The sequence below is a fragment of the Phalacrocorax aristotelis genome, chromosome 2 (assembly GCF_949628215.1).
Source record: "Phalacrocorax aristotelis chromosome 2, bGulAri2.1, whole genome shotgun sequence".
NCBI lineage: Eukaryota > Metazoa > Chordata > Aves > Suliformes > Phalacrocoracidae > Phalacrocorax > Phalacrocorax aristotelis.
This window is the reverse complement of record NC_134277.1, coordinates 159913933-159926014: the sequence shown is the minus strand read 5'-3', so window position 1 is coordinate 159926014 and position 12082 is coordinate 159913933. Positions and strand designations below refer to the sequence as shown.

Below are 12082 nucleotides of genomic sequence, written 5' to 3'. Positions count from 1 at the left end.
AACAAAGCCCTCATTGTGAGTGGCGTATTATGCAAAGCAGGGCACTCGCTCATGGGCTGCTTCTTTCCTTCCTGCTCCTGTTTCATTCAGCTCAATGTGTCTTGTCTCACCTGAGTCGTGGTTCTGGCTACTATTAGGGATAAAGACAGTCAGGTAAGCTTGAGGAAAGAGTGCAGGGGCCATTGGTATTCAGATTAAAATACTTCAAGCCCATATTCTTACCAAGGATTTTTTTTGTGCATCTCCTGTTCATTTTAACGCCCTTCCAGACAAACAGGGATTTTCAACAGCTCATTTAACAGCATGTATAATTCACTGGTGAGTTACATACCACCCCATCTGTGCCAGCCCACAGAGCATAAGGGCTGGGATAGCCCCCAGCTACAGAGCTCAGCTCACGGTACAACCTCATTCATCTCATTCCCAAGCTTCTGGTTCACATGCCTGTCCTGCCAGCCAACTCAGCAGCTTGTACACACGCTCCTATTAAAAACAGAATAAAATGGTCACTCCAGCTCATTATAACATTGCTTCATATCTTCATCTTTGTGTTATTATGGCTGATTTCTGGTTTAGATCAAGAATCTGCCTGGTGTGGGGTCAGCGGTCAGTGTTGAGAGACCAGTTAGCATCTTCCCCAGAAGAGCTATGTGTGGAAATTGGTGAGGGCTGCTTTTTTATTGAGTTCCAAAAACTTCATGGACTACTTCACCTACCTCATTCCTGGGTGTCCTCTTCCTTCCTCTCTGAAATACATCTTGAATGCTCCCTGCTTGGGGATCGTTCTTCATTCCTTTTTTATGTGCTACCTCACACAGTGATGCCTTGAGCCCAACCATGTTTCTTGCTGCAACTGCAAGATAATTCCTATATTTTATTCTTTCACACTTTAGTCTTTTGGTATTTCTGACAGATTTTATACTCAATCCTGGTTTTAATAAGTCAACATTTAAAAAGTAATAAAACTTTGGAGATGGAATGGCTTTGTACATAAACTGTGTGTCACAGTCACCCAGATCAGAGTAAATTATTTTTATTAAAACTTAACCTTGTCTTAAACATGTCTGGGATAAAGGCTGTCTCAGAAGTATGTATTCATGCCATACAGAAATAGCAGGAGAGAGAAGGTGCTGGGTTTTTTTCCAGGTGCAAAGAAAATGATACCACAAGACTCTGCTCCCTTCCATGGGGCCACTGGTCATTCTTTCCTTTCAAGTCACTCCCTGTTGGCTTTGACCTTCTCAAGTGTCTTTTACTGCTCTTTCTTCCTGCTGCCCACTGGAGAAACATTGGAGCAAAGTCTGACCTTAGTGGTTCATCCAGGGCCACGTGATGAATAGGTTTCTTTATGAAGAACCAAAAATGAGGACACTGACTCATGTCTCTGTCCCAGTCAGATGGTTGCGGTCCTTCTCCTTCTCGCTCTGTGGCTAACCTCAGTGGCAATCTTTCATCCACCGAATACTCACATGCATGTATCCAAAATCCCACAGGCATATATGTATGTGCACGCACATGTACAGAATTATTCCCTTGCTTGCTGGCTCGCTGTCACTTTCTTCAGACAAATGTTAATATAAAATCAAAAAGTGTAAACCAGAGCAGCAAAAAATTGTCCAATTGTTTAGATCCTGGCAAATGGTGGATGAGCTCATATTGCAGTTGCAAAGGCTAGGGGCAAGGTAGGGCTGCTAAAGCTGTTTCAACAGTCACTCTTTCCTTGTTTGTTGCAAGATAATGAATCAATTAGGAAAGCCAGGCCATTCTTCTCTTTCCTACATGGTTCTTTTCCAAATTTCTAGTTGATTAAAACCATCTTTAATTTTAGTGCTACATACATTATATTTGTCAAAAAATGAAAAGAGAAATTAACTGAATTATCAGAAATACACTTGGGCACTAACACAGAGAATATAGGAATGAGAGACACAGTGATTTAAAAAAACCATCAGCAAGGCTGATACCCATGTCAACTGCAGCCCCCTTCAAGGTTCTGTCCATGTTAACACTGCAGAAGTTACAATGTCCCAAGGCCTTAAGCAATGAACACATTCTGGCTTCAAAAGGAGACTTGAAATTCTCAAAAAAAAGAGTGGTTTGCTTAAAAGATGTGGTTTGAAAAATTAATTCACCATACATTAGAGACAACACAAGGCCCTAAGATTTTGGCCGGGGCATCTAATAAGCTACAGGTCTGGAGGAAATGGGAGGGTAAAGTAACACCACTGTGTGTGGCTGATTATATCTGTGAATTTATAGCCCTTGCACTTTGGATGTCTTTCCCTTCAACCATTGTGGCAAAATGTGATTCATCATGGGGAAGCAGAGTGACAGTTCAGTCTGAGAAATTTTAAAAAGTGAGATTTGAAAAGCTTCATTAGAGAAATTACAGGGATGGAGGATGGGGACGTTTCTAAGAAAACTTTGTAAGAGATTTTACTTTCTAATATAAGTCTCTATTAAATTAAATGAGCATGAACTTTGCACAGAAATGAGGCATTATGTCGCATGAGATTTCATCTACCTGTCATTACAGTCAATGAAAGAACTTCCATTAATCAAAAAAAGAGAAATATTTTCATCTAATCACTGAAGGAACCTAAAGACCCATCATCTTTTTCAAGTTTGGTTTAATTCATATGCTTTTCTTTTCATCAGTCTTTCCATTACCTGCATGCCTCACCAATGCAAAGGAAGCTTTCTATTGAAGAGCTGGCAAAAATTAAAGGTTTCCAGCTTGCTGGAAATATTAGGTTTCAAAATTAAATTTCAATGTAATCCTCACTATTGTGTTTTCCTCATTCTCTGCATACTTAATCAGGCACCAAGGATCCACTTTGCAAAAATGCCCAATATGTCCAGTTGCATCTTAAGTCAATAGCAAGCTGTGCTTCAGGCACAGGAGCTGTATGACTGGTAGTGGTCAGAAAATCAAGGATGTAGTATATCATAAGGGATGTCCAGAATGAGTGTATTTTCCAGATTTTAGTCTCAGTCCTCTAACTCTGAATACAGCTGTTGAGAAAACAAATTATTTTTTATTTTTGTGTGTGTGTGTGCAAGTGTAGTGATAAATGAAGAACAAAAAATATACTGGACATATAATCACTAGCCAAAAATGTGGGGGAAAGAAGTTTTTGATAGTTTATTAAATAGTTTATAAAGTCACCGAAAAGATTTGTTCCAAATTAAAAATAGCATGTTAATTTGTCATTGAGCACTGAGTTCACATGTGTACACATGAGGAGGACGAATGAAAAGTGAACAGGAAAATTAAACCTGAGGTGTCCCTAAATTCTAAGTGCTTACATTGCAGTCTTAATGTTGATTTAGTGTATGTTTTTGCATGTAAAACTTCTTGAGTATCAAACCAATGACACCAAATGTAGCTTTATATCTACACTACAAGTCATTTGTCAGACTCTTTTCCCTAAAAAAACTTAATAGAAAATGTGAGTGACAGAAAATTACATAAGAAGAGCTGTATAGAAAATATATTGCTAATATAAGATTGCACTTTCTCAAATGTTGGCAAGTCACTTAGATCTGCATCTTGGTATTGGCCTGCATTGAGCTGTATGTGTCATAAGCAGTGTGCTGGGACTGCTCAGGAGACCTCCAGAAGGCAAAAGCTGCTACAAAATGAAATAGAACATTTTAGACAGTAAAGAAAAGACCACTATCTCAAATGCTGCAAATCTAAAGTACTATTTGTATGGTAGCTTGAACCATGGAGCCTGAGTATTACAATCATAATAAAAATTATGACTGGTTTATTTCCAACAGGAGAGCCTTGCAAGTGCACTCATTTCCTGAGGAAAATCTGAAGGAGCAGACATGTTCCTACAAGATGCTCATAAGCCTCACAATCCATTGCTGAAGGTGCTTGGACTCTTACAGAATCAGGCCTAAGTTGGCAGCTCCGGTGAGAAAAAATTGTATCACTCTGATATGTAGCAAATATTATTTGACGATGATGTCAAAGACAAGTCAGCTCTTGTTACGGTCACCCTTGCATCTCCAGGCTTTTCAATGGAAGTGTTGTAAAGTCTGACTTTTTTTCCCCTCCTCCTCTTCTAAGGCTATTCCAGACCTGTTCTGTGCAGTTATTTGGTGCTGCTCTGAATCAGAAATACTCAGCTCAGCAGCTGGGGGCATGTTTGGCATTTGTATAGATTTATGTCATGTATTCCTTTCAAGTAAAACCACAGGAATGTAGGCGTGAAGATGATAGGAGAAAAAAAGCTGACCAGGAGCTGGTATTAGACTGCAACTTGCCAAGCTGCTGTAGAAGAAACATAACAGAATGACTCTTCGGGGATATCACCTTTCAACCTCCCACCCTCTCCTGAAGCACTTGTACTAATAGACATTATCCTGTGGAGGCGAGTGAAACAGCTAATGTCTCCCTGTGCCTTGCCTGAGTTTTCCAACACACTCCAACGTCAAAGCCTATAGCTATTGGCAAAACTATTTTAAGTTTCCTTCCTGCACTAGGTTTTAAAATGGAATTTAAAATGGAATTTAAATATGACATTTAAGGAGATGTAAAAGCACCTACTGTTGAAGGGTATGATGAGTACAGAAATCTTTCTATGCCTGATAATCAACTTTTTCTGGCTCTCACAGTCTTATCTTTAGGGGAAGAGGAACTCACAGCTGGAGCCCTAGCCAGCATATAGGTGGGATCACCAATAGAGTCAGAGCTGGTCCAGAATTTCTTTGCACTGGTGAAGTGTGGGAAGGTAGGACCTTTGAAAAGCTGCACCAAGCAACTTCACCCAAGGTAAGCCAAACAACTTTTTTTGAACTAACAGATGTTAGAGCTTCCAAGAAAGACACAGAATTGCTACGATAACGGATTAGAATGACCTCAAAACAAGATGATGTTTATGCCTTTGAGTCCTCCCTCCTATTCCAGCAGGAATTTCTGGGTGAGGGACTAGGCAGGAACCCACACTGGAGAACTTTAATTTTGCCTTTGGTTTCCAAAACAACAGATTGTCAAAAGTTTGTCTTATCTAAATATTTTCAGTGAGGTGTTTGCAGTCTTACTTACAGCACCATGGAGTAGCAACTACCCTCATAAGAACATACACATAGTCATTACTGCTAAGGGTCAGCCTTAATCCCATATCTATTGACATCTGTACCAAATAGTGCAGAAGCAAATGTCCAGGGAAAAAAAAGAAAACAGGGCTAGCATGTATAAATTCTCCCAAGCACTCTCCCAGCCTTTAATTATTTCAGGGATTCTTAAGACTCATGTGCTTTGTCTACTCATAATCCCCAAAGGATGTCTTCCTTATCCTTGTCCTGTCTTCCCTTAAGCCAGTGTAAACTCTTTGCATCCACACAGTCCTTTAACTATGCTTTGCACAGGTCTACCACCCATAGTCAATAAAACCTACCCGCTTGTTTTGAACAGCTCCTAATATCATTTAATAGCCTTTAATTCTTCAAGTTGAAACCTATATGAACTTGTCTCATCAACAAGAGGCATTTTCATCAGGTTTCCAACTGTCATCATAAGCAGAAACTACTTAACACCACAACGTGACTATATCCTGATGTCGTGCTCTCTCAGCTTATGTTCTGAGCAGTTTTCCCCACTATGCTGATTCTTCACATCTTGCTTTAAAGCAAGAGAAGGAGTAGGGGAATTATGTCCTCTTGTGACAGGGATCATTTGCTTTACTGAGTAATGTACGTGGAGCCCAGGGAGAATTTATGCCCCCTTTTTTTTCCTGTTCTGTTTACAATCAGCCTACTTTACTTAGTAGGAGAAATCTGAGAGAGACAGTTTCTTAGCATAAAAGTGACTCCCAAGCAGTCTGGGTTGTGGTTAAACTGCCTCCCACACACTAACAAGCAGTGAATCAAAGCAAACAAGCAAACTTTTCCCTAAAAATTTAGTATTTCAACAAACAAGCTATAATGCCGCTAGACACAAGACTGTGGAGGTACAGTGTGGAGGTACCCTTAGCCCAGCAAATGGAGAGTCCGCAGTTTCCTGGGAGGAAGCTAGCAGTCAGATTTGGGATTATTTGCTCTCATCCTCTGCATTGCGGTTTCTTTTCTAATCTCAGTTTGTCAGAGAGTGACTCCATCCCTGCCACACACATTGTGACATCCCACTGAAAAATGTTGTTGGCCTGAACTGCTCTGCCTTTGAATGTCCTCACCATCTGTAGAAGTCTAATCCCCTTTCACTCCTTGCTGAGTTGCTGTCCTGGGAGACCCCTACTGCCACTCTGAATAAAAAAAAAAAAGCTACAGGTGTTTATTGGTTTTGATACATTTTGTTTTGTTGAACGTCCCCCTACTCTTGTGCTTTACAACAGGCAAAATCCAGAAGCTGCTCATTTGCTTTGTCAAGGCCTTCTGCTGGCTGTGACTCCCTCCCAGCACACCATGCACACGGGTGAGGAGTGCAGCCCCACCAGCACGGTCCTCACCTCCCTCACTGCCCTGCCCTGCCTGAGCATAAGAAAACCAGAGAGCAGAGGACCACTAGGAAAAGAAATTTGAAGAAACATCTTTTGCTTGCTCTGAAACGTCCCTGGTCAATGGGAGGGGAAGATGGAGAGAGGCCTTTCTGCCTGCCTCCCGCATCCTGAGCAATACCCAGCTGGCAGATGGACAGCCAGCATGGCTATTAGGCAGCTGTCAATCTCTGTAAATGACTTGACAGGTTGGAGAGGTGCATCTCCAAAACTCACAGCTTCTGAAGGTGCAACATGTTGCAGGAGATGAAACAGGGTCAGGAGCAGATGCAACAGCACCTAGTCCCTCCTTGCGGTGGGGCTGGCTGCAGATTCCATCACAACATGGCTTCATTGCAGAAGAAACGGTGGCTTCCAGCTCACCTCGAAGGTGTGGGCGTGTGTTTGGTGCAGACATGTCCAGAAATATCCTTACACTGTCAGCTTACAAAAGGTCCAATCCAGACCTGTAAGAACACCCGAATAGCAATCTTTAATGGTTTCATTTGTGCAGTCCTTTACTGGGTGTCCATGCCCAGGCACTGGCAGTGGGGCTGCAGGGGTGGTCGCTGTGAGGAGAGGCCGGGGCTGCCCCGTGCCGGGCACAGCCGGTCCCGGCCGGCTCCAACGGCCCCACGGCAGGGCACAGCCGAGCCCCTCAGCCGAGCTGGGGGCGCCGGGGGGAACAGAGGCACCCCCAGGCCGGAGGAGGAGCAGGGGGAGGAGGGCAGGAGGTGGTGCAGGCCCGGAGCAGGGACCCCCCGCGGCCCTGCAGAGGCCCCGCCGGAGCAGAGACCCCGCCTGCAGCCCGGGGAGGGCCCCACGCCGCAGCCGGGGGATATTTCCTGCGGGGGCTGCGGCCGTGGAGAGCCCAGGCGGGAGCAGGGGGTCCCTGAAGGGCTGCAGCCCGGGGCAGGGCCCGCGCGGGAGCAGGGAGGGGTGTGAGGAGGGAGGGGCGGCCGAGGGGGGCTGGGATGGGCTGACCGCAGCCCCCGAGCCCACCCCTGCGCCCCTCGGGGTGGGGAGAGGGGTCTGGAGGGAAGGGGTGAAGCTAACCAAACAGAACTCCATAGGTTTTAGCAAGCTTTTCCAAAGCCTGTGGAAGATAATAGCACCACAAAAAGACCCTTCTGTCTGAGGTCCTTGCACAATTTAGGAATGTCAATATTATGCTACTGATGTCAGCAGAGTTACATTTGATTAGCCCCAATATGAATTCAAAATCATTTCTCTAGATTTTGTCTTCAACGGGCAGTACACAAATATGAAATAAAAATAAAATGGCCAGATTGCTAACAGACTGAAACTGTGGCAGGAGCAGCTTAGAATAGATTTACTGAGGAATGTTTTCAGTCAGAAGATAACTGGGTGATGGGCCAGGTCAGTGATTTCTAAAGAAGTGGCAAACGAAAAGCTGGAAAAATTAGTATTTGGGGGCACAATTACTGAAAAATAAACATAGAGAAGCTAGTTTTCCTTAAGTAGGCCTTTCCTTCTAATTTGTTTCTGTTTTCTTTACCCATCCATGTTTTATGGAAAAATATTTTCAACATAGGCATCCTGCAACACCAGAACATTTCCTGCCACCCTTTTTGACAGTTAGCTAAAACAGTGTGGTCTTCTGTATTTTTTCAGTTAGGAAAAACTGCTGACAGAGGCAAATACCTCTTTAATGGAACTCCTTTTATTTAAAGAAACATGGCACAATTTCCATGATTGTGATAATTTCTTTCTCCAAATTCTCCCCAGGACTCCCTGCACCCCACCAAGTTGTCTCTGAGTCCCAGTGTTTTTTCCTCCCAAACCTGGTACTTTTCTTTTGGCTGTTCTCTCCACTTGTATCATCTTTTGTCTTCTCAGACACACAAAAATCTTAATGAAAAATAGAGAATTGATCCTCACTGGTCAGGCATGCTCTACACGTGTCTTTGCTGGGGCCAATGTTTTGTGCCTGTGCTTGAAGTAAAACTTCAAGCTGTCATTGCTGCTAACTAGCTCCATAAAGAAGCCTTATGAAATCTTAAAATCCTTGAAAGAAGAGCAGTGGTTATACCTAATCAGTAGCATTATTCTTTCTTGTCTTTTTTTTTTTTTTACATAGTCTTAAGGTGCAAATGTTATGCATCAGAGCATAATTAAATTACTGTTCCTCTTAGCACTTAAAATATAGCTGTTGCGACTAGCTGGCCTAGTTCCAAGTGCTTCAGGGATATTATTCGTCTACCCAGGAGCATCTTGAAAATTTGATTGCAATTAATGATTTCATAGAAATGGTTCTTACCTTGTTAATGGTTGTCTTGTTCAGCATTCGCTCAGATCCCAGGGGCCTGCCCATGGTCTGCATCACTCAGTAGCTGATTACTAACTGCTACACTGAGGGCGGATAGGCTTTGTTACCCACCAAAAAAAAAAAAAAGAAAAAGAAAGAAAATAATAATTTAGCAATCAGTAGTAATATAACAAACAATGTCAAACCCTCAAAATCAGTAGCTTACTAACTCTAACTGCACACGTTCATGAATAGACTGTGGAAGTTATTGTCAGAGGATCCTGTGGAGGCTGAAGTTGACCTCTGTTCAAAAGAAAATTAGACAAAGGCTATCGGGCACAAAGACATGCTTCTGCTTCAGGAACTCCCTGCCCTGCAGGCCACTAGAAGAAGATTGGAGAATACCCCTTATATTTGCCATATTCTTTACTCTGCACTTAGCATCCACTACTGGTCTTTGCCATGAGATGACTGTTGGGGTAGGGGGACCTTTTTTGGATGTAGTATGGTGACTTTTCATATTTAGGTAATATGAACTAACATGTCTGACTGTACAGCTACAGCAGTGAACTAGAGGGCTACTGCAGAACTCAGGAATTGTTGTGCAGTCGTCTGTTTGCGGGACAGTATAAGGTTAGCCTGAAAGAAACAGACAGATAAAGCAAGGAGTGGCTTGCCATGGAGCCATCACTGGAAAGACAAGGCTAAGAATTCTGGCATTAGAGAGTGTCTGTAATCCAAAACTCTCCCAAGTTTTCAGTTTGTGAATGACAGGTCTGTTGCTGGGAAAAAACAACACCCCCAAAACTGCCTATATTCACAAGAAGGTGTTTGCCAGTCCCCTTTTGGCAATGGCAAAAAAAAAAGAAAATGGTTTCTGGTCAGTTGCAGCCAGCACTGCTATCTTGGAGGTAGATGAAACTTTTTATATCCCTCTCCATTCCAGCTATATTGACATTGTTTTTGGTGGTGCTCCCAGCACATATGACTGAGATGTTTTAAGTACACCCTGCCAATACCTCCTGAGAGGTGTCCCCAGATGAGCTTAGCTTTGTGCCTACTGACAGATCTCCAAACAAAAGCCTCTGATTAACTGTCATATTCTTATGCTCCAGCAGGATTTCCACTCAATGTTTTTAGGACATCTTTGCATAGTAGCATTTTCATACTAGTTGTTCACCGACTAAATTTCCTACAAAGTCTTAACTCTTTAAAATTTCCTTTTAATCTCTGTGCCCATCTTTCCCCAGGGGAGCAGGTGTGTTAGCCAGGGTTTCATCTCTGTTGTGATTTACCTGTAACCTTGTTGTTCTAATTACAATCCCAGTAAATAAGTAGCATCTGACATGAGGAACTTGTAGGAGCCACCATTGTTCTGAGACTCTCCTGATCCCCTCAGAGGCTTTGCTGATACTGCCTATTATTTTTCCACAGCTCAAAATTTCACCCAGAAAATCTCAGGACCTGTTTTAGCATCAAGAATGTGTTATATTTTCCTGTGAAACATCTTAGGTGTGTAGCACAGTCCAAATCAGTGTCTCCCAAAAGGCTCACATAGTCTTCACAAATGTATGCTCTGTTTTTCTTAGGGAACCTGCCAGAACTCTGCTGACGCATCAAGCACAGAAAAATATTTGATTTCAGCATTCTTTCCTGGAATTTCTTCCCAGGTAGGGAGGAGAAAGTGACCCCTTGTTATAAATGTATTTAGTTCTTTGGGGTCTGTACTGATGGAATGTTTTGCACTTTGTTTGGAGAGGCTTTCAAATGACCAAGAGTTCACTAGCTTTGCTGATTTTATTTTCTACCACTGTTGTGAGCCTTACAGCAGTAAACGAATAAAGTTCCTCTGCCATCCTCTGCCTTAGGACAAGAACTATGATAATTAGTTTAATAGGTGGGACGGCTGTGGTCTTTGAGTTTAGCTCTGCACTCTGTCAAAAGCTTCCTTATCAGGTGTTTCTTCAGTGCTGTTGGTCCCTTGCCCTTCCAGAAGATAAAACAAAGGACTTAATATATTTCTTGCCTATGTGATTTCTATACAAATTCCCTTAATGGGAAATAAGTTTACTATTGTACAACATAAACTTAACCCATTTACTTGCTAGAGCTTTTGTTTGTCCCGTTTGTCCTGCTGGCATTACTGTTGCTTGACCTCACTTTAGATTGTGTATTCAACTTAGAATTAATAACTGTCACTTTATGATGTGAAAAGCCTCATTCCCCACACCCCTCTATAGTCTTATGACAAATTATGTCCATATTAAATGAAAACTTATCTAAACCATCAATCTGCTCCAATTGTCTACTGTGAGAAACAAGACTAACCTTATAAACTCCATAGATAAGGGTAATCACAAAAGCTTCACGCATATGAGGACAAAGAAGGACAATCCCAGCAGATTTCTGGCCTCTTTCCCTGTATCTCTGTCAAAGCAAGAGCTAACTGAACAGATTATGTTCATGTCAGCTATGTGTCAGCTTTTGATGCCATGCTGAATGGATGATGGGACCATATCAGAAGTATCTAAGGAGGGGTGAACCCGACCTCAGCAACAGTAGTGCTAACAGGGTAAGAAAACTGGATGTGACAAAAGAGGCTGTCATGACTGTGCTCTTTACAGAGACCCCACTGATATCCTATGTACCATAAGTCCTCCTTTGAGCAAAGATGCAGCATTGAAGGGACAAGCAGGCGACAAGTAAAGCTAAGAGGGAGCAAAGGTAACATCTAAGTGATGAGAAAAGTTGAGAAGTTGTGTAGAAATGGTTGTAAGGCATCAAGCAATGGAGTCAGATTTGAAGTGGCAAGCAAAGCTGAAACATGTTGATTGTTTTGAAGTAGCATGAAGAAGCAAGAAAGTTAACAGGCAAGTTTAGAGTGTCAGGCAGAATTGAAAGAGCTTAGGCTGGAGGTACAGAAAGCAGTAGTTTTGCTAAATGTGTGTTGCTACCCAACATCAGAACAGTGTCCATTCATCTGGGGTAGCCAGGGAGGATCCAGGGAATCCTGGGATTAGTATATCATCTATGTCAACAGATGGACCTCCTACAGAAGTTGAACTCATGTGACCCTGGATAAATGAGTGTGAGTGAAGAATAACAAGCATCTATTTAAATATTACACTTAAATATTGCATTTCTATTTAAATATGCACTTCCTCCTGAGCCACTGACAGTTTGAGGGAAGGGCTGGGGTCTGACCCTTGCCAAGACATCCTGGAAGGGGCTTCTTACACATACTGCCCTTTCCAAGCTTATTTTGTTCTGTCCCCTAAAACAAAATTATTGTTTCCAATATCTGGGCTCCCTATTTCTACCTTTGGGT

The 12082-nt window shown here is 42.5% G+C and overlaps 1 long non-coding RNA gene across 2 annotated transcripts in view; it reads right to left on the bottom strand.

Moving 5' to 3' along the window:
* Positions 1 to 1016: 1016 nt before the first annotated feature.
* Positions 1017 to 12082, bottom strand: part of LOC142053774 (uncharacterized) — a 42989-nt gene continuing 31923 nt past the window's right edge. For both annotated transcript variants that reach the window (XR_012659316.1, XR_012659315.1), the window contains 2 exons: positions 8767 to 8873; positions 1017 to 6952 (listed from right to left, as the gene is read on the bottom strand). This is a non-coding gene — a long non-coding RNA (uncharacterized LOC142053774). The remainder of the gene's footprint in view (positions 6953 to 8766; positions 8874 to 12082) is intronic.